Here is a 19,962-nt window from a genome sequence, read left to right on the forward strand (position 1 = left end):
CAGAGAGCATAGGTCATACGGTCTCAGTTACAGCCCTATTCATGTTTCCATCTGCAACTGCTCATGTCTTGCTTTCCTTCTCAGTTAGTGATGCAGACAACCACTGTAAAACAGAAGCACTTTGCTTTTGTTCTTAGACTACCGTCCACATCCAAAAAGATCTCTTTATGCTTCTGGAAGGAAAAGAAAGTAATTCAGGCTGGAAAAGACTTAAGATTGAGTCCAGCCTCTGCCCAGCTGCTGGATTGAAGGTCATGGAAGAACAAAGCCACACAAGCCTTTGATAAATAGATCTATTCTTGAAGGTATTGGGAATAAGTTTTCATTCTAGTCTATGAAAAACTTAAATGAAAAAGAGAGCTCAGATGTACTTCATCATGGCAATTCCTACTGGTCAAAGCCTTCTGCTGAAAAAGTGGCAAAGTGCTGCCTGGAAACTGGCTAAACTTCACTTAACCAAATCAGATAAGCAGCAGAAAGGCCCATATTTAAGGCTAATATCTTTATTTAACTTGCTGATACAAATTTTGGCTATTTGCACTTTTGTTGCCAATACCTCTGCTTTACTATTACGCAGGGAGTTACCACAGTGTACATCATCCTCTCAACATGCATGTTTAGGCTATGTCATCCAGGTATCTGAAAATAAACCATATATATCCACAACCAATACAGATTTATAAAAGCTAGAGGGAAAATCCAACATGCCATTCTAGGCATTGAGGGGAACGCATAGATGATACTTTGATTTTTCCTAACTGAGTTACATTTACCTAGACACACTGCTCTGATTCAACCAGACCTGAGGTTTACCCAGATTCTCCACACAATTACATCAAGCTTTGTGTTCTCAAAACGGAACTGAGATGAATCATCCATGAATCCATACACTCAAAGTGAATCTGTTTTATGTCAAATGGCTAAAAAAAGGCCATGGAAAAGCTGGAATCAAACCAAACCATTCTATAAATCCTGTATTATTTTTAGAAGAGGATACTTGTTTTTGATTTAATGAAAAGATGCTCTTGTTTCCCAGAGTGTTCTCTAGCCTTCACCTATGCTTGCCCAGGCTCTAATTCTCCTATTCATTAGATGCTCTTACGATCAGGATGGTGTATCATGGCCAAAATATCAGGAGTTTATTATAGAGAAGCTAACAGGATCCTCCAGTTTCGTGCGTCACTGATCATTCTCCAGATGATCAAGGTAGTGATGCTCCAGATTCCATCCCTGAAGAGGCAATATGTCCATCAGCAAAACCTGGCCATAGGAAACCCACTGAAAATAGCTTTTAACACAATCCTTCCACCATCACTGTGCCAGCTGCACAAGTCACAAACCATTATGAAGACTGCAGATTTCCAGTGACGAAAGTCCACAGAGTACCTCTCCATACATAAGTGTTTTACCTTCTTGTGCGTTTATGGGAAACCAAGAGTTTGACACATTGAGCTGAAAAAAGACTACCCATCAACCCAACTACTGCACAAAGAGCTGGGTTTCCACTACAAAGAACTCCAAAATCTGCTTTTTAACAAGCCTTTTTTTAACCAGAAAAATAAAACTAACCAGCTATCTATAGCAGAGCACTGCTTTGTTCTAAACCACTAGCTTATATTCACTTATTTTCCTACCTCAAGTGTGCCTGTGGTGCTAGAAACACGACTGCACAACTACTGCGAAACATTTTCCCTTCACATAACCATTCATCATAGCTGTCATTTAGATGATAAAGATCTTGAGACCACTCTGCAGGCCTTATTTCTTTTGGAAAAGATGTATTTGCTTATTGCATTGATCTGTGATACTCTCATACAGCAAAGCATCGCATTTGCTGTACTTTAAGATGCTGAGGTTTAAAGTTAGGTGTGAAAAATTGATGTGGTGAGTTCCACAGTACTGTGAAAGCAACTGAAGAAAACAGCAGCAGGCAAAGGCTCAGATTTGTGATTCTTAAGAGGTTCATACCCAAACCACTGTGAAAACATTTACATTTATCAATTTGCTCTGAAACAGAAATCAGTGAGTTACACCAGGGTTAAACTGGAGGACTGGACATAGCTCTTGGATAGTCAAGAGCAAATCCTCATTCTTTAGATTCCGTCACAGAGGAAAAAGGCAAGCCTCTGACATGGAGAAGCAGCTCTTGAATCCTTTTCCATGCTGAGCTGAGGTCTCCACATGGTAGAGGGTGAAAAATGCTGCAGTAATTTCTATGCCATTGGGAGAAAGCCAAATTGATGGTCACATTAATTCAGCCTTTCTGCAAATTAGACCAAGTGTTACTCATTCCTCAGCATTTTGATCTTATACCATTTTTCAGAAGGTATCCAGTTCCACGACTGGCCAAGGCAGAAAATCACAGTGAGAACCAGCAGTGTTCCAGGAACATTAGGTTCTTATTGCCCTGGCACAGTCATAAGATGCCAAAACTTTCTAAAGCAGCTGGTGAAAAGTGGGGTGAATGCGAGGTTATTTGGAGAGATTCATTGGGTTTGGAAGTAACAGCAGAGAGCACCTCTAATAACAGAGGAGCCTCACATCTCTAGAAGGGGAAATAAGGAAGAGTGCTCCAGGTTCCTTGGCAGCAGATGTCAGAGAAGAAAGGCTATAAAGCTAGCCTGCACCTTGGTATATAATCGTTTAGTTTTCTAAAGGCCTCAATTTACTTTCAGACATGACAGATGCATACACCTGCAGTCAGAGTTATCTTGTGATTTGATGGGTTTGACAGAGACTAAGTCAGTGCAGCAATCAGAAGCGTCATGCACAAGGGAGAAGAGCTATGTCATTTTGTACCTGAAGGAGCCTTCTTGATCCAGTATCACCACCGATTTCCTTCCAAGAACATGCCAATTATATTAGCACCTTTATCCTACACCAAATACATATTCTTTTATGGTGAACTATGTATAGCATAAACCTGACAGCTATACACCCCATTTACAGGCATACTGAAATGCACTGGCCCCGAGTTTGCTCTTGTCAATCACAAAACTTTTTGAAAGCATTAAAGGGTGTTTTTTACACCCAGGCTAAACAATAGCCCCTGCAAACACAGTGTGGTCCTACTCATCCTAACTTACATCATAGGATGCCACACAACAGTCTTCTGCTGCTCCCCTTCAGTGCAGCTCTGCCCTTGGAGCAAGGGACTGAAGTGAGCCCTTAAGAAGCTCTCAAGAGCACAGCAAAGGAGTTCATTGAGAGGCAAAAGGGAGGTCAGCTCACTTCAGGCTATTCTGCAGTTATTAACAGCCACTCACATCCACAGGCAAGTCTTGTTGGGGTCACCGGGCACTGCTGGAGTGGGAAAAGCTCAATCAGTGCCCTCTTAAATGCCTAACCCAATTCACCTGGCATACCTTACCCTGGGAAATCACCTCCTGTGTGATGCACACAAACAGCAGGAGGGGGAATGGATAGGAAAAAGCATTGGAAACACCTTGTCTTACCTTTTACTAGTCTGCAGCAATAGCAAGAAACCTCAGAGGCCCCAACCACTAAATAATTGCATGATGTGAACAACTTGCAGCCTTGTCAGAGGTGGATACTGGCAACACATCAGCATAGCTAATTGGATCCTGACCTTTAAATGAAAGGTGAGCAGTTGGCTATCTTCAGACTCCTCAGCTTGACGCTTGTTTTGCTACACAGAGAAGTAAAAAAGCAAAGAACTCATTGATTTCCTACCTTGCAAGTAACAGGCCACAAGTACTTGAGCCCCTGGTAGGGTAAAGCAAGGAAAGGTACACACATATAGAAACCTCTATTTGCGTTATCATAAGTATAGGGCTTACTAGAAATATTGAGACTCCTGGAACCTGCAACAAGGCCATGAGATGATGTTCACATGGCATTAAGAAGATAATCAGAGGTTGTTTAGAGAAGTACTGATCTTAACTACTGTAATTCAAAATCTGTCCTATGAAATCTCTGAAATTCAAGTAATTTAAATTCTAACTAGAAGTATTTTGAACATGCAAATTGCTAACAACATGCTTGGTTTTCTAACAGATGCAACGCCTTGCCAGCAAAGCTGTTAGGGAACATCGCATAGAACCACATACCCTGACATATGTGCATCAGGACAGTCCCAAATGTGGAGTAAGTGGATGAAGAGGAGGGTAAACCTTTGGAGACAGCACTCAGATTTAATCAGACATGGTGATGTTTCTGCATCCTATCAGGCTCCCCCAGGTTAGCAGGAAACAGCTATTTCAGGCAACATCTGCAATCCCCCAGCATGAACTAAAAGGAAGAGCTGTTTTAATACCAGTCTGATCACAGAACACAGAAGTAGGTTCTGAGAACACTTCTGTCAGTATTTACTTCTAGCAAGCTGTGCCTATGAACTATTTATTACGGTGGTTATCAGAACCCTGACCAAACTGTCTGGATACCGAACACATTCCCACTGCCAGGATCATTTCCAGATTGAATTATACAGCACTGCAGATATATCCCCTCTGCTGTCAATGCACAATTTCAATTAAGTCAACTTGATCAAACTGCTCTGTCATTCAGCGTGTTGGCATAGCTACAGGAAGCCATGTACCCTCCTGACAGTGCAATTTCTCTCCCAAACCAAAGGGAATAGCTCCTTTTCAAGTAGAGATCAAAAACAAGAAGCTAGCTGAAGCCTGCAGAAAGCCTATCCAATTCACTTACATTTGCAGTGATTTTTTTCCCCCTTATTTCACTACTATGAAAAAGTCTAGAATTTAACATTCCTTCCAATTGTTGCACAAAGTTCTTGCATCTCAACTGCACTACACAGGGACCCTGTACCAGGAAGGATGGCAGAAGGAAAGCTGAGTTTTCTGCTAGGACACTAGTGCAGCAACATAGGAAATTTGGTTCTCAGGGCTTGCTCCTGCCTCAAAGGCCCACCTGGAGAGCTGCTGCCAGGCAGACACATCCACTGCTTTTCCCCATCTGCAGGGTTTCATACATGGCTCGCGTGCTGCTGGCTTGTGGCTTGACAATAGCCATTGAATTGCAGGAGTGCAAGAGCAAAAACAAGCAGGTGAGAAGGCTGCTTTGTTCACTGCTAGGAAAGAGAGGAAGTCACTCATACCCTATACCCACTGGGGACCCATTCTATTCTGTTCAACCTCCTCTTGGGTCTGATCCAGACCCCACTGCAATCAGTAGAAATAACCCCATTGACATCTACCCTCCTCAAGCCAAGTTTTATATGGCAAAGGTGGAAAGAGGAGAAAGACAAAGAGGTCAGGTTAAAAAAACGCACTTGTATGATAGTTGGAAGTAAGCCCTAAACGGATACAAGGGCACATGTTCTACCACCATTACAATCACTGTTCCACAAGTAGTGTGTATGTATACATCCCTACATTTAGCTGCTTAGTTATACACGGTACCTTTCAACTTACATATCCTCAAGCAAGGAAAATAAAATCCTTTATATTCAAGGCTATCAGGTTACTGAAATCATTCTCATCCAAACCCCATTGCACAGCTGGTAACTGGCTTCAGAACTAAAACTCCACTGTCCTAGCAAGAGCACAGATACCCTATGGAAAGTTCTAGTTTCTGTCATTGATAAAGGTTGCTCTCCCAGTCCTGATACAGCTCTCAAGACTCACACAGATACCTTCAGGGAGCCAACTCTCAGAGCTTTACATCCTATAAGATGTTCACCATTAACTCTCATATGAACAACTGCCCTCCCTCTTCTTGGGAAAGTGGAGTGAGAAGACCCACTACAGTGCTGCAACAACCCACGGCTGTAAAGCAGGGCTGCCCCATGCTGCTGCACACTTCCTCACATGCTCTGCACTCAGGGAGGCTTTCCCTAAAGCCTCCTTGAACACAGCCATAAACGCAGCCCATAAAGCAGAGCTTAGGACACGCTCCATTCCACTCCTAGCAAAATTAAGAAGCAGATATGAGTTGCAAAGCTATTTTTTCTTCCCAAATGCACTCCAACACAGAAACAGCATCAGCAACTGAAGCAATCGCAGCCTGTGACTGACTTTAACCTCATGAAAGCACAAAACACACAGAAAACAGTAATACCACAGACAAACCAAGAATATTACATTCTGTAAAGCTCAGACATGGTCTTTAATTACAGAGTAAGGAAAGAGAAAGAAACCCACTTTTTTTCCTCTTCCTATACTACAGAAAACGCCAAGCACACGAATTGATGCACAAGAACAAAGAAAGCCGAGCTGAACACTCATAAACTGCTTCAAAAACCTGGAAACCGTACAAAGATACAACAATTTTAAGGACTTACTTTTCGTAGATGTTCCTCATAGCTGGAGAAAGACCCTCTCAGCGCCAACAGCCTTTCTGGGAGACAAAAGGAGCAGCTTCTGGCCCATCAGCTTTAATAGTCCTGCAGGCGAGCCACAGCAGAGCTACCTCAATTGCCAGTGCAGGCACCTGGGAATGTCCCAGCAGGTGGGGATAAATGGTATTTAAGGTTTTCTTCTTCCCCTGATGTGCCTAAAACGAGGTTGGTTTTGGTAGTTTCAATGGAAGGTTGTTAGGGCCAATGAAAGGCACGCAGCAGCAGACAGAAAGCTCTACTGGGTCTCCTATTTGCTTCTTCTTAACAGTGGTAGTCAGCTTTTAGAGCCTTTAAGGCGACAAGTATTGTAGTCACTAAGCTTCTCATGCTATTCTCTCTATTGTCTTCAAATGGCTCATTTCTCGGAAGCATCCTTCCTCTTCCTATAATCTAAGTGGGGATCTGCTGTCTGTGTATGCTAGTACTATGAGGGTCTTAGTGCTGGGGGTCCTGTGCTGTCTGCCTGCATCACCCTCTGGGGCTTCTACCTTAATTTACTGCTTAGTTTTGTTTTCCCCACTCTTGTGTGGCTTGCTCTGCCCTGCGAGGTGCTATGGACAAGAGGACAGAGACAGCTCTTGCTTCAGAAAGCCTGATCCGGTATTTACTGGAGGTGTCTGTCTAATGCATAGGCAAAACTCAAGTGAGAACCATGCACTCCATAGCAATTGCTGCTGGAAACGAAGCGAGGCAATTGGAGCACCTCCACACAGCGCTTGCAGAGCTTTCTTCATTTGTGCTGCTCCCACCACCTTGCTCTGCCCTTCCTTTGCTCCCTGGGATCCAGCCCTGGCTCAGAGGCTGCTTTTCCCAGCCTTTGTTAGAGTCAGGGCTTAGTGAAGTGGTACAATTTAGTGCACAGAAATAGTGGGGGGTTTTCCCTTTAATATGAGCAAAATGAGCAGCCTGGATTTTGTGTAAAATGGGCTTTTTCTAGTAGCAGAAGAGGTGAATTTGGCTGTCACAGGACTCCAGACAGCAGAAAATGGAGCATGTACAGAGAAGAATCCGTAGTGCAACATGCGCTGAGGGAAACAGAAGGAAGATGATAATGCTGTCAGCCTGTGATCCTTGGAAATGCTCTGTCGAAGCCAAGAAAAATCATGAGACTGACTTAGAAAAAACATAAGGCTTCTCAAAGTGACACATTTGGGCTCTTTTTGTTTGCCTTCTGGTTTCTGAGCCTCTTTGGTTCACATTTTAGACTATTTTCATTCAAAACCCACAGCGGCCAGCCATGGATGTGTCTCGATGCCTGTGTTTCCTTTTCATTTTGACTTCCCTATAATTCAGTAGTGCTGGTCTCAGAAACAAAACCCAGAGCAGGAGGTTTCTGATAGAATCACGAGAGCTGCTAAAACTCTTTATTTCAAGCTGGGAAAATAACTTCAGGAAGGCTTTGGCTTATGGAGTGGGTTGTTCCCTTCTGTCTTGTGTGCTTGAACAGGTAGAGGTGCTACCAGGCTGCTATTACTCCCTGCAGGAGAGGGCAGGTGAAATGCTGGAAATAGGCCTGATTCTGAAGAAAAGATGGTTTAAAAAAGTCAATTCTGGAAAAGAAAACTCCCTAAAACGCTCAATGAGAAACACTGCAACGTTTTGCTCCGGTGATGAGGAAGCATTATACTAAATATTAATATTCTACTGCAATAGGAAAATGAAAGCAAAATGTTTACTGCCTTGAAGTTAAATATTTTACTATTACTGAGGAGAAGAAGTTGAAATAAACCAGCGAAACATTTCAGTCCTGACAAAACGGCTTTTTTCCATTGGACTTCCCTGTCAAAACATTATGACCAGCTCTAATAAACATATGCATAATGAGTATAAACATATGTTCGACTCCAAAGATGCTGGTTTAAACAGTACTGCAGCATTAAATCTTTGTTTATCCACAGAATAGACTGAACATGGGCAGCAGCTGTTCAGCTTTTCACCACATCCCCAGTGTGCTCTTGCTCTGCAAGGAGCATCTGCTGTGAGACTGATACCGGCACAGGGTGCCCAGAGAAGCTGTGGCTGCCCCATCCCTGGCAGTGCTCAAGTCCAGTTTGGATAGGGCTTGGAGCAAGCTGCTCCAGTGGAAGGTGTCCCTGCCCATGGCAGGGGGTTGGAACTGGAAGACCTTCAATGTCCCTTCAACCCAAACCATTCTGTGACTCTCTGGCTGAGGGCTTTAGGAGTGCTCACCCATGGTTTCCTGCCTGCCTACTGGTGTAATGTACACCCCAAGACTTAATTTATAGGTATGATTAAAGTTTGATTCACAAAACCACACAGCAACTCTCCTATCACTGTATCTTCTATACTCTCAAACCAAAGAATCACCCTCATTACAAGTAAAATCATTTCTTTTGGCTACAGCTCCTTAAAACACCCAGAAAATGGAAACCTGTAGGAAAATGACACCTCAGCAGCGCTCCCCGGACAAACCCTTTTCATCAAGAGCTTTCTATCCCTAAATCAATCAGTAGCTCTAAAGCAAATGTTTGCCAATATATGTGCTGCATTTATTCAGGGCAAATAAAGAATAAATCAGTCAGTTTGTTGTGAATAAGCTCCATGGGTGATGGTGCGTATTGTTTTACTACAGCTATGGAAATATTTGCCAGGGTCCCTCTCCCCTCTTAGGGGACACTAGATCTTCTTCTATTTTTAGATCAAATCCTTAGGGACAGATGGAAAGAAAACAAATAGAGCAAAATTAGGGAAAAAAATGAATTCTCCTTATTTTTTATGAGAGTCAAGTGAATAAATCATTCCTTAGGAATCATGGTTTTTGTGGAAAGAAAATGGGACATCTTCCCGGTGATGCCAGCATCATCAGGCTCTGCAGTCTGTGTCACCGGTCTCTCTGCACACCAGGCTCAGAATAACATCAGCCACTGTAAAACTCCAGTTTCAATTTCTTTTAACCAAAAGCTATATATTGATTTAGAAATAGCAAGGCCACTGAGGCAGGTATCCCATAGGCAAGGAGGTGTTTGAACACAGCCACACCATTTATCTCCATGGAGGTTTTGGCAGCAGCTCCTGCAAAGCTGCCACCTTCTGCTCATGTCCTGGTGTCCAGAGGAGATGAAGAAGCTGCTGTGATGTGCCCTGCTGTGGGTATATGGCTTGCCCTGTGCTTCTCCGCCTTGGGGATGTGCAGCCCCTGTGCTCTGGGGTAATATTCACCCCTGGTTCAGCGCCCACGTATGTAACCTGATCTTGGGAGAAGAGTTTGGGACAAGCCTCGGGAAGCACTGAGATATCCCCGAGTGACCTGTGGTTGTAAAAATGGCTCTTGTGTTCTTAGAAATAGGCATTAAACTGAGCCCTGGGAGCACAGGAGAGAAGCAAGGGGCTCCCCCAGCACTGCTGTCTGCAGAGTGGTACCCAGTGAGGGTGATGAGTTGGGAATGCAGTGTTCAAGCTCAGCATCCTTTGCCTGATTTCTGTTTGCATAAGGAATTCTGCAAACAGCCAAATATCTCAATAAAGCTGAGCAACCTGTCTCAATGAAAGCCATGCATCTTTGCCAGGGCTCTTGGTGTTTCCTAACAGAGCTGGGGTTCCCTGGCGCTTAGAAATGCACATAATTGTGTGGATGACACTAAATAGTCTTGTTGACAAACTCCTCATCTGACGCGTTTGATTTCATTATTGACCCCTCATTGCTCTCTTCTTTGCTTCTCCTCAGTCCATTTATTAGATTTATTAACTTAATAGAATTGTAAATGAATACTGCGGTTTGTGCATGCCGCATTCTTCAATAAACATGACAAGATGCAGGCTCCATCTCCAGCATTTTTATGCTGATTTCTTAAACATCTGCTTCAATTACCTTTTACACCAGCAGAATTCTCCTATCCAAAATTCTAGCAATTTTTAGCAATTGCAAATATTTCAAATAGCAGAAGCAGAAGGGGGAAAACTCGTCTGTTTTAAGATATCCATGCACAGAGCTATTTTTATTTTCAGTATATAACTTGGTCGGCAAATACACGATGTGGCTTTCAAAAGCACACATTCTGTTTGTGATTTTTAACTCTACCCACTCTCCACCCACCTCTGCACATTGCAGTAATAGCTGTGAATTCCCCCATTTCTTGGCGCCTAAGGGGTTTTAATTGAGAACACTAGAAAAGTAGGCATTAAAGTCCAGCACTTCATTTTAATGGAGAGCGTCAGAACACAGAGCTCCCCTAGCAATCTAAGCCAAATTTCCAGCTATTTCAAACACCAGCTTGTATTCTGCTTTGCAAACTGACCAACGTGTCCTAAAAACTTACATTTCACTGGTTTATTATCCCGTATGAAGTCATCTTTATCATTACACACATTAAGGCCACCAACACCTTGCTGATGCTAAGGCCACTTAGTTTTCTGATATCAGGGTTTGGATCAGGAAGATCACTGTACCATCTGTGATTATTTGTACACGTGCCTGTTTGCAGAGGGGCCATCTCTGGTTGAACATCTGGGTGCTCCTGCTTGTGCCCCTGCACAGGGTATGTATAAGGGGGAGAGAATGACAGAGCAAACTGATTGAGGGCTCAAATTCAGGCCCCGACAGCCTCCAAGGTGTTCATTTCTCTACCTAAGTTCCTTTGTCTGCAGACTAGGTGTAATGATACCAGTTTTCCTTTCTAAAAGTGCTTGTGTTGATCTGATTGTGTGGATACTTTCATTTCCATATCCCACCACAGTAGATACAGTTCTGAAATGTTAATCTACTACTTGACACTAATCTTTTCATGCCATTTGCAACATAACCTTAGTAAAACAGACTTATCCCTACCATAATTTATAACATATCCGTGCTGCACAGTTCAGAGTTGCTTTATCTAGAAAGGATTAAAACACTTGCAAATATTAAATTTAATCCACTCTAAGGGAGGGAACAAATTAATCATAATTAACCCTCAGCAGCTGTAATTCCTAGCATAATGTATTAGCTAATGGGGTTTTTTTGCTGGAGAATAGGTATGAGTCATGGGCATCCTATTTCTTCTGTAAGCTTGTGCTGCGAATCAATACATTTAATAAAGCAATCAAACAAAAATATTAAATGAACAATTCTTTTATTCAAAAATCAATACAAGGAAATTGATACCCTGCCTACACACATTTTATGGCACATTTCTCTTTCTGCAGAACAATAAAAGGCTGAGAATAGGGTGTTTGCAAAGCAGAGAAAAAACACCTTTTATTAGGGACCAAAGCGTGATGACCCAGTTGCACAAAAGCCTGAGAGCACTTGGCTCTTTTATAACTGAGCAAAGCCGCAGGAACCCAGTGTGCTTATGTGAACCCCAAACCGTGTCCAGCCAGTCTGCAGCTCAGCTCATTGCAAGCAGTGTTGAACCCACTCCAGAGCTGATAACTTGCACCTGAACTTCAGATGAATAATGAGTTATTTGGGGTGGAGGCATTTGTTTTGGACCACCAGCAACACCTGAATCCATTCCTTTCGCTAACCCATTCGTTATCACCTGGATGAGGTCAGCTTCTATTTATTCCAGTCCCCGAGAGCTGGCACACTGCCCTGGTGCCCTGTGAAGATGTGGGCTGTGTTCTAGTGCTTTGATAATGTAGGTGAACAAGCCTGTTTATAGAAAAGCATTGATTTAGTTCATCTTCGATAATGAAGAAACTATCTGGAGGGTTTGGGAAGTCACTGTGCTATGACTGATTGTACCTTGGGTAAGTGCTATGTGTTCAGAACATGTTGAGAGTTACTTTGTATGTATAGCTTGTGGGGATTATATGTCTGTGCTTTCTATTCACTTACTTCTTGCAAACCTGTTTTGGTGGTGGTCTGGAAAAGAAGAGCATCTGCAACTCCTTTTTGCTCTGTCATTTATCATATGCTGAGATTAAGTCTTACTGTGTATATGCACTGTAGTGCAGAGGAAAGACTGAGAAAAGGCCCCTATACAAAACAAAACATAGACAGAAGCTATGAAAGCAGTATAATAAGATATAGGCCTCATTAAACCACAGTGACATATAAAGAAGGTGATGGTGTAGGAAAGGAATTATCTAGTTTATATTTACTGCTGTTGTTTCCTTGTTTGTTTTCATCTGAAGTAATCTTTACCCCAACTTCACTATTTTGTTCCATAAATACCCAAAATATTAGCTGGCTCTTTTATTCAGTTCAAGCTAAATTTGGTTTTTTAATTTCACGTAGGTCTTTCTATTGCCCTAAATGGTAATACATGCAAAGGGACATGCTTACCCATGACGAACAGATGTTGTGCCTGAAATACTCCTGTAAACAAGGCCTTTAAATCCAAGGGGTTTTGAGGCTCCTACTGTATTTAAAAGCCAAAAAATGAGTTCACATAGGTCATTATTGGGATAATTATTCTTGCCTTAGTGTGATAAATCTGAAATTATCACGTGACTTCCCACATTGCTCGAAGCCATTGTAGAACAGAAGCTCATGCCATAGATATTTATACAAGATGCTAACATGAGCTCAAGTTTCCTTGGTTCATTAGAGCAAGTAAAATCTCACCCAAGGCTGCCCCATTTTTATGCCCAGTGAAACCAGGGGCCCATAGCCAACCATCACTGCTTGCACTGGGAGATGGTTCATATCTAACTGGTACCTCCCAAATGATTACTGTAGTTGGAGGAAGTCAGACAAAGGCACAGATGGTGTTCAGGCGAAATTTGTATCTGCCTGGCTCTTGGTTGTCCTTTCTGTGAGCTAATGAGTGTGTTAATCAGATTAGGTTCTTGTTCACTCGTTTCCATTAGGTAACTGGGTGGTGCAGAGATATGTCTTCCTCATTTTCTCAACTACGGCCACCTCCCTTGGGTGGCAGTGAGCCAACCCTTCTTATGAACAGTAAAAGGAGGGCTTTGGCACTTCTTGTGGCTGATCTGCAGCGGGCAGGTACTCATTAACCTTAATCAAGGGGGGTGTGAAATGTGCTTGACATGCTCAGGGCTGCCTGGTTTGCACTCCTATCTCCCGTCATCTACCACCTGTCTCGCTCATCATGGGACCATAAGGAGCTGAGGTCGTGGTGCTCCATTTCAGCTTGGCAGAGCTCTCGGAGGAGGTTTTGGGTAACCCAGCGCCTTAAGGACTGGTGGAGCACATGCCAAAGCGTTGACATCAAAAGGTGCCTGGGCTGTGTCCTGGAAACAGCTTAGAAAAACATATTTATCAAGTGACCTTTTGCCAAGGCTGCCTCGAGCTGTCTTATGTGACAGCTGACAGCAGCACAGCGCTTGGGCTTCAGGATGTCCTGTCCTTGTGGAGGACGGGCAGGATGTGGGTTTGGTGGCTGATAGGGCCGTTGGGTGATGCAGGTAGAGAAGAAGACCTGGGGCCTTCAATCCCACATTAAGCCAAAGGTGTCTGCTATGGCTGTGTGTGTGTTTTGCATTAGTTGGCAGTTAGCAATTATAAAAGAAGGGCAATTATTCACATAAAAATACTGGTTAAAGCTGTCATGCTGAGGCTGAAATTGGGATGTAAAGTGCACCTGCTGCATAAGCTTCAGAGTGTGATATGGAGATATTAACTCCACTGATCCCTTCTGCAATAATAGGTTAAAGAAATTAAGTATTTATGGATAAATACCACTTCTGAGTATCAAAGTAAAACAGCCTTTGGCTGAAACCTCACAGATGGGTGGGTATGGTGAATCTCAATGTTTCCACACATTGAAGTGGCTCCTCCTGGTGTGGACTTGTTGTTCTTCGAGGGGAAAATCCCGAAGCCACCATGTAGTGCTATCTAGGGATCAGGAGGAAATGCTGTTATGATGGCCATATCTGGGGGATTTTAACACCAGCCTCAGAGCAGGTCTTGCATCCTTCCCCTTGGTATCATCTACTGGTTTTTGCTTAAAAGTTAGGGTAACTATTCTTTTCAAACCCAGCAGTTGGCCATGCCCTGCCCCTCCATAAAGGTTTGATTATCATGTCTGCTTGTGCATCCTTCTTCCTGCCTTGCAGAGATTCACCTACCATCATCATGGGTGGTAACACCATACCATTGACCTGTGTGCTATTGAGGAAGCTGTGGTACACGAAACCAGCAGTCCTTGGCTAGGGAGACAGAGCAGGTCAAACTGGTGATCCAGCCTTGTGATTTGGATGCTTGTGCAAGAGAGGAACACTTCCAAGGACACATCTTAAACATTCATGTGCTAAATAGTTTTCTGTCCTTTTGTGGCTTAGACCCTTAATACATAGAAGTCTGCAAGGGTGTCTAAGGGCTGATTTACAGCACTGAGGCTACCCAGGTGAGCCTGAAGACAAAACAACCTGCAAGCTTGCACACACCTCAGCCAAGGACGGATAAACTGTAAACAGGGAAGAAAGCAGCTGGTCGCGCAGTGCTCGGCATGGGAGAAGGGGCATTGCTGGGATGCCATTCCTCAGAGTCAGATCTCGGAACAGAACATCTTTGCTTCGTGATCTCTTATGTAAAGAGTAGGAAAGCTTTTTTTTTTCCTTCTGGGGGACTCAAATACATGTCCTTGTGCTGAGGACAGCGCTGGCCTGTGCTCATTCCCAACCCTTCCAGAGCCAGTCCCTTGCTGCCACCATGTGTTGAACTAGGACTTGGCATACCTGGCTCCTCTGAAGTAACCTTTTGCCAGCACTTTACAAGAAACCTTATTGTCCTCAGAGCTGCTAGAAGAGTCATGTATGGGTGCAGTGACTTCTGAGTGCTCGACTTCCTCTCTGAGCCTCGATTCAAGCTGTCGTTATTCTTGATAACGTGTTCTGCCACCCCCCAAGGGATTCACATTCATCTTTAATTTAAAATGTTATGTGCCTTTCCTCTTTGAAACAAAGAATTTCTGATGGAAAACTGAATTCTATCCCAATATGTCCTGGGAACTTGGTTTATCTCCAGTGCAGCTTGCACAATGTGTAGCACCACTGAAAATGCCCACTAGGTTTGGTACAGGTCGTGTCAGATGGAGACCCAAGCATAGGGAAATATCACACAGAGATGGGTTATGTTGCTGACATGGTGTAGATAATGCTTTGACTTGATCTTGCAGGACTTGTCCAGCCTAGTTGATTCTATGATTCTATGTTCAGTTGTGAGCAAAACAGGATTCTGACTAAAAATGATGTGGTGTTACTCTACGGTGTCTCAGCTTGACTCAGCTGTGTCAATGAATAGACAGTAGAGCATGGAATCAAACCCCAAGAATAGTTCCTTAGTCATCAGTAAATACGTGATCTTTTCCATACAAAGGGAATAAGCTGAATTCCCAACAGTTAAATTTCAGTTCTAAAAGTGAACTGAAGGATATTGGGATGGAAGCTGCGTGCTGTGATATGCTATGACAAAATAGTCAGTAGGTGAATATAAAGTTCTGCTAAACAACCTTTCCTTCTTATCATTGAGCCTTCAGTTAGGAAAACACGTGCGAGACCCGCTAAAGGGCAAGGAAAGCTGCCTGTGAGCTGGAAGAGTGCAGCAAGGGCTCCATCCCACAAGAGGGAGCTCCGATAACGTGAATAGAAATAGCTTAAAATGTTATTTATTATCGTGAAAGTTGCATCTCGGTTTGAAACGAATTAAAAAACACAATGGGAAGCATCATAAGCTCATGGTTTGGTATCATGCGTGCTTAAATTCCCTAGGCAACCTTGATGCCAAAGTGATCAAGAAATTGGGTCTGTGGAAGACAGGTCATGACATGGTTACAGCAATGATGATGTAAGGCACGTTAAGCCAAGTTTGCAGGAGCAGACAATGTGGTTTCCTATCAGCAGCTAATACAGATTTAAAGGGGGAGAAGGAAGCTTTTTGGGGTAGATAAGTCCATGAACGGGTCTTTAAAGTTGCTTTTACTTCATACCTGAAGAAGACTTGTTCTGTGGACTGTGAAAGGCTTTTTTCCCCCCAACTCTATCAAGGCTATAATAAAAGGTGTTATTCTCACAAATATTGCCTCATGGCATAATGAGAAGCTGGAGAGGCCCTTTGGCAGGTCCTTGTTGTTCTCAGTAGAAGTCAGGCTTTGTCTTCAAGGTTATTTGTGCAGCTTCTTGGGGTTTATTCAGTCGGAGCAGGAAGCTACCAAAAACCCTACCAACATCCCTTTCATTCTCTTAATTAAAAAAAGGCACCAAGCAGTGGAATTTCATATTAAACTGAATCCTTAGAGGAGGAAGAAACCAGCGGCATCATATCTTGGGGAAATAGAAGCCACTTTCCAGAAACTGCCTGCTATGTATTAGTTTAATTTTGATGTGTCTGGGGTTTTCTTCACTCACCCTGTCCTCCTTGACCAACATTAGAAGCAGAATTCCTGAAATAATGCAAGGAGCTTCCCTTCCTGGGAGCCTCCTCCAAATTCTGGCCAAGTTTAAGTTCATTTCCAGACCAAATGTCCAGAGAAATCTGAAGATCATGGGGCATCCTGAAAGGATGAGTAACCTTAATGCACCCCTGGGTGGGATAGGGCAGATGAGCTTCTACAAAAACAATAGTGAGGCCAAATGCGATGAGAATGGCTGCCCCACTGTGCCAGGAGCTCATTTCGGAAGGATGCTGCAAGCCCCTCTCGCCATGGCTGGTACACACACACACACACTCCCCACATCTCCCCAGCCGTGCGTGAAGACGCCCTGTTCATCCCTGTGCTCTCAGCCAGGGTGGTCGTCTGTATGGAAAGCCTAAAGCAAACAAAGGCAAGCTGCAGCCAGATGTTGGGAGGCTTTCAGGTTCACTTAGCGTTCCCGGGGTAGGCAGCACATGCATGCCTGTGCTTCCCCGCTCGCACGGGTAAGCCCAAGCAGCCATAGCCTTTAAAACCTTTGCAATAGAAACCACTGCTTACCTTTCCAGAACCATCTGAGCAAATACGGACCTCGCAGAAAACATCAGCAATTCCTGATCCATCAAGGCTCTGCTAAACAAACCCGAACAATTTACAACGTGACCTCACGTTGTGCCTGTAAATGGATTCTGTGAAAGGCCTTTCCCCAGGTTAGTTATAGCTTCATGGTGTATACACAAGGCTAAATTAGCCAATTCAACAGCTCCCCAGAATGCCCTTGGGTTTGCTTTTTACTGGGGAGCAGGGATTTCAGAAGGGACTTGTTGCCAGTCCCTGAAGCTCTGCTTTATCTCTTGGGCAGGAAGTTCTGCTCGTTTGTGAAATAAGAGGCAAGATTTTGCATGAACGTCATTTGAGTTTTGTATCTTTGATATTCTTGAGAGTGGCTTCTTTTGAGAAACTTATTTACAAGCTGATTTGATTTCAGCAAGGCATAAGGTGGATTCCTCAAGTGACATGTTTTAAAAGTCACCCTAGTATCTTCTTCCATATGGAAGGAATTGTTGTTCTCAACTTGTATCATGCAAGGGGGAATTCAATTTGTTGTGACTACAGCCTGATCTTGTACAGATTATAGAAACTGAGGCAAGCGCACAGTCCTCATCTGAAAAAGAGGATTTAATGAAGTACTCCCATAGGGAACCAGGCAAGCAGCTGTAGAAAGGGATAAAAAGCATCACACTGAAGGATAGCAAGAGGGGAAAAAATATTCCACAAGCTGTTGGAGTTTTTCTTATCTTCTGCTGATTACAATTCCATGTCATGGAGCCACACACTATTCAGGATTTGTAATTGCAGGATAAATCTCCTAACCCAGACGTGGGAGAACTGGACATGATGCTTCTGTAAAGAATGTATTGCAGGTGGACAAACATACATTGAAATTTCTTTTTCTGTCTATGCACGCACATGCTGTGTAACATTTAAATGTGACCGAACCTGTCGATATTTTACAGGATGTAAACACAAATACTCTTCAATAATAGTATAATATTGAAGATAAATGTCATCATTAACATTAAATCCTGCTTTCATCACTGTCATCTTGGTTACCTGCATTTTCAGGCATTTAAGTCATCCTGGAGGTTGCTAAGAGACTTGATGCGTTTAAGATTTCCCTCATCATAGTAGCCTTGATGAGTAGCCCAGGACCTACCTCAATGCACCAGCTCAAGCTAAAATCAGGTCTGAAAGAATATCTTGCATCCAAATGCATTGGGATGATTATGTGATGCCATTCTTGCTGCTAAATTAATTTTACCGATAAAAGCACATTTACATCACAAAGCAGCAAGAAGATGCTATTTTTCCTGCAGAAGGATTGTGAGCTTGGTCTCCAGTAATTCATGCCTGGATTACATTAAAATAAAGCCATTAATTTCAAAGGCTTTCCTGAACTGTAGTTTAGGCTTCTTACACTCCTGGCTAACCAGCTAATGAGCATGAATATGACAGATTTAAAGATAGGATTAAGGGGTGTATTTCTTGTGAGGTCCTCAGCACTGCATAATTTTATGCTGCTTCCAGATCTGGTTCATGAACTACATTTTGATGCCAGCAAGATGACAGTGAAACATGGAAACAGGTATCCTGCCCAGAAAATGGGGATTTTCCAGGCAAGATGTTAATCTGGGTTCATGCTTGTGGCCCTCAGAAAGAATTTGCTATTCAAATCTAAGTTGTATTCTTTACACATGAAGAAATACTTAAAGGATAAGAAATGTGTTGTCATAATGGAGTCTGAATGACAGATGGCAAAGAAGACACAAAGTTTTTACTATATATTTACTAGCACATATTTTCTCTAGTATGTATTTCTTCCTGTGTCCTCAATTTTGCCTCCCCCGAAGCAGGACTAAAGGTCCAGCACAGAGCAGAAGGAAGCAGGACACATCTGCGGTAGGGTGGATGCTGAGCACCAGCCCACGAGCTGTAATTCTCACGATCCCCAGGCTGAACTTTGTAAATAGACTTGGCAAGGATTCTTGCCTGGAGAAAACAGGCTTGGAGAGGATATAAATAAATAAACAACCTTCCTGTCCTCCTCCTGCAGTCCCTCTCCTCTGATTGAACTCTGGGAGGGCAGATGTGTTTGGTCCAGTGCAATATGGCCATGGCATCTTTTTATATGGATGCTGAGGGAGGCAAACCATTTGCGTCTCTTTATTACTGCCCCTTCTTTGAATAAGGGGGTAAAGTATGTAGTCAGTAGCTAAACAAAGAGGAGAAGATGGTCATTCTATGACATTTGATTTAAAGTCTCGGGAATAAGCTACAAAGCTTGGCTGTGAATGAGAATGTGGTCTCTTTGGTACTGAACAGCATAGCTTTTATTTTAGACAAAAGCAGTGATTTTTGTTGTGCTGAAATACCATGCACCCCAAATCTATCCCTTGTATCTCCCTACTTCCTATTTATGCAACTAAATATGATGGTGTATGAGCAGTTTTTTCCACTAACATGTTAAGAGAAAGCTCTCCACTGTGATCTCTCCAATTGCTGAGAATCCCCCTGGGAATTCAGCAACCTTAAAGCTGAACCTTAGGAAGCTCCATACTGTACACGTGCCGCACTCGTCCAGCAGCCAGTGCGTATGTGGAGAACATCAAGTGTCTCTCAAGATCCTGAGTAATCATCACCGAATGGTGACTCGTTGGTCTAAGAGCAGCAAAGATGGCAAGAGGAGTCTCAGCACTTCCCAGAAGAAACCATTCCCAAGGAGGGTTAGGCCCATTGAGTATGTCCTGCCCACTGTTGGCTGTAGGGTCTGTTGGGATGCTGCCTGGAAACACAAGCCATGAAAAAACCATCCTCAAA

At 43.2% G+C, this 19,962-nt stretch overlaps 3 long non-coding RNA genes across 7 annotated transcripts in view; 1 reads left to right on the top strand and 2 right to left on the bottom strand.

The window, feature by feature from the left end:
- Positions 1 to 6,343, bottom strand: part of LOC136021509 (uncharacterized) — a 69,808-nt gene extending 63,465 nt beyond the window's left edge. For all 4 annotated transcript variants that reach the window (XR_010615796.1, XR_010615799.1, XR_010615798.1 and 1 more), the window contains exon 1: positions 6,266 to 6,343. This is a non-coding gene — a long non-coding RNA (uncharacterized LOC136021509). The remainder of the gene's footprint in view (positions 1 to 6,265) is intronic.
- On the bottom strand, positions 552 to 3,643 carry LOC136021511 (uncharacterized). 2 transcript variants are annotated; one of them, XR_010615804.1, is made up of 4 exons: positions 3,590 to 3,637; positions 3,456 to 3,503; positions 2,800 to 2,838; positions 552 to 1,230 (listed from the first exon to the last, which is right to left on the bottom strand). It is a non-coding gene; the product is annotated as an uncharacterized LOC136021511 (long non-coding RNA). The 2 variants fall into 2 exon arrangements; XR_010615803.1 differs by having other exon boundaries at positions 3,456 to 3,643.
- Positions 6,344 to 11,842: 5,499 nt separating the features above from the next.
- LOC136021563 (uncharacterized) lies at positions 11,843 to 18,188 on the top strand. Its single transcript, XR_010615825.1, has 3 exons — positions 11,843 to 12,013; positions 17,154 to 17,294; positions 17,944 to 18,188. It is a non-coding gene; the product is annotated as an uncharacterized LOC136021563 (long non-coding RNA).
- Positions 18,189 to 19,962: the final 1,774 nt, after the last annotated feature.

The sequence above is a fragment of the Lathamus discolor genome, chromosome 13 (genome assembly GCF_037157495.1).
Source record: "Lathamus discolor isolate bLatDis1 chromosome 13, bLatDis1.hap1, whole genome shotgun sequence".
Lineage (NCBI taxonomy): Eukaryota > Metazoa > Chordata > Aves > Psittaciformes > Psittacidae > Lathamus > Lathamus discolor.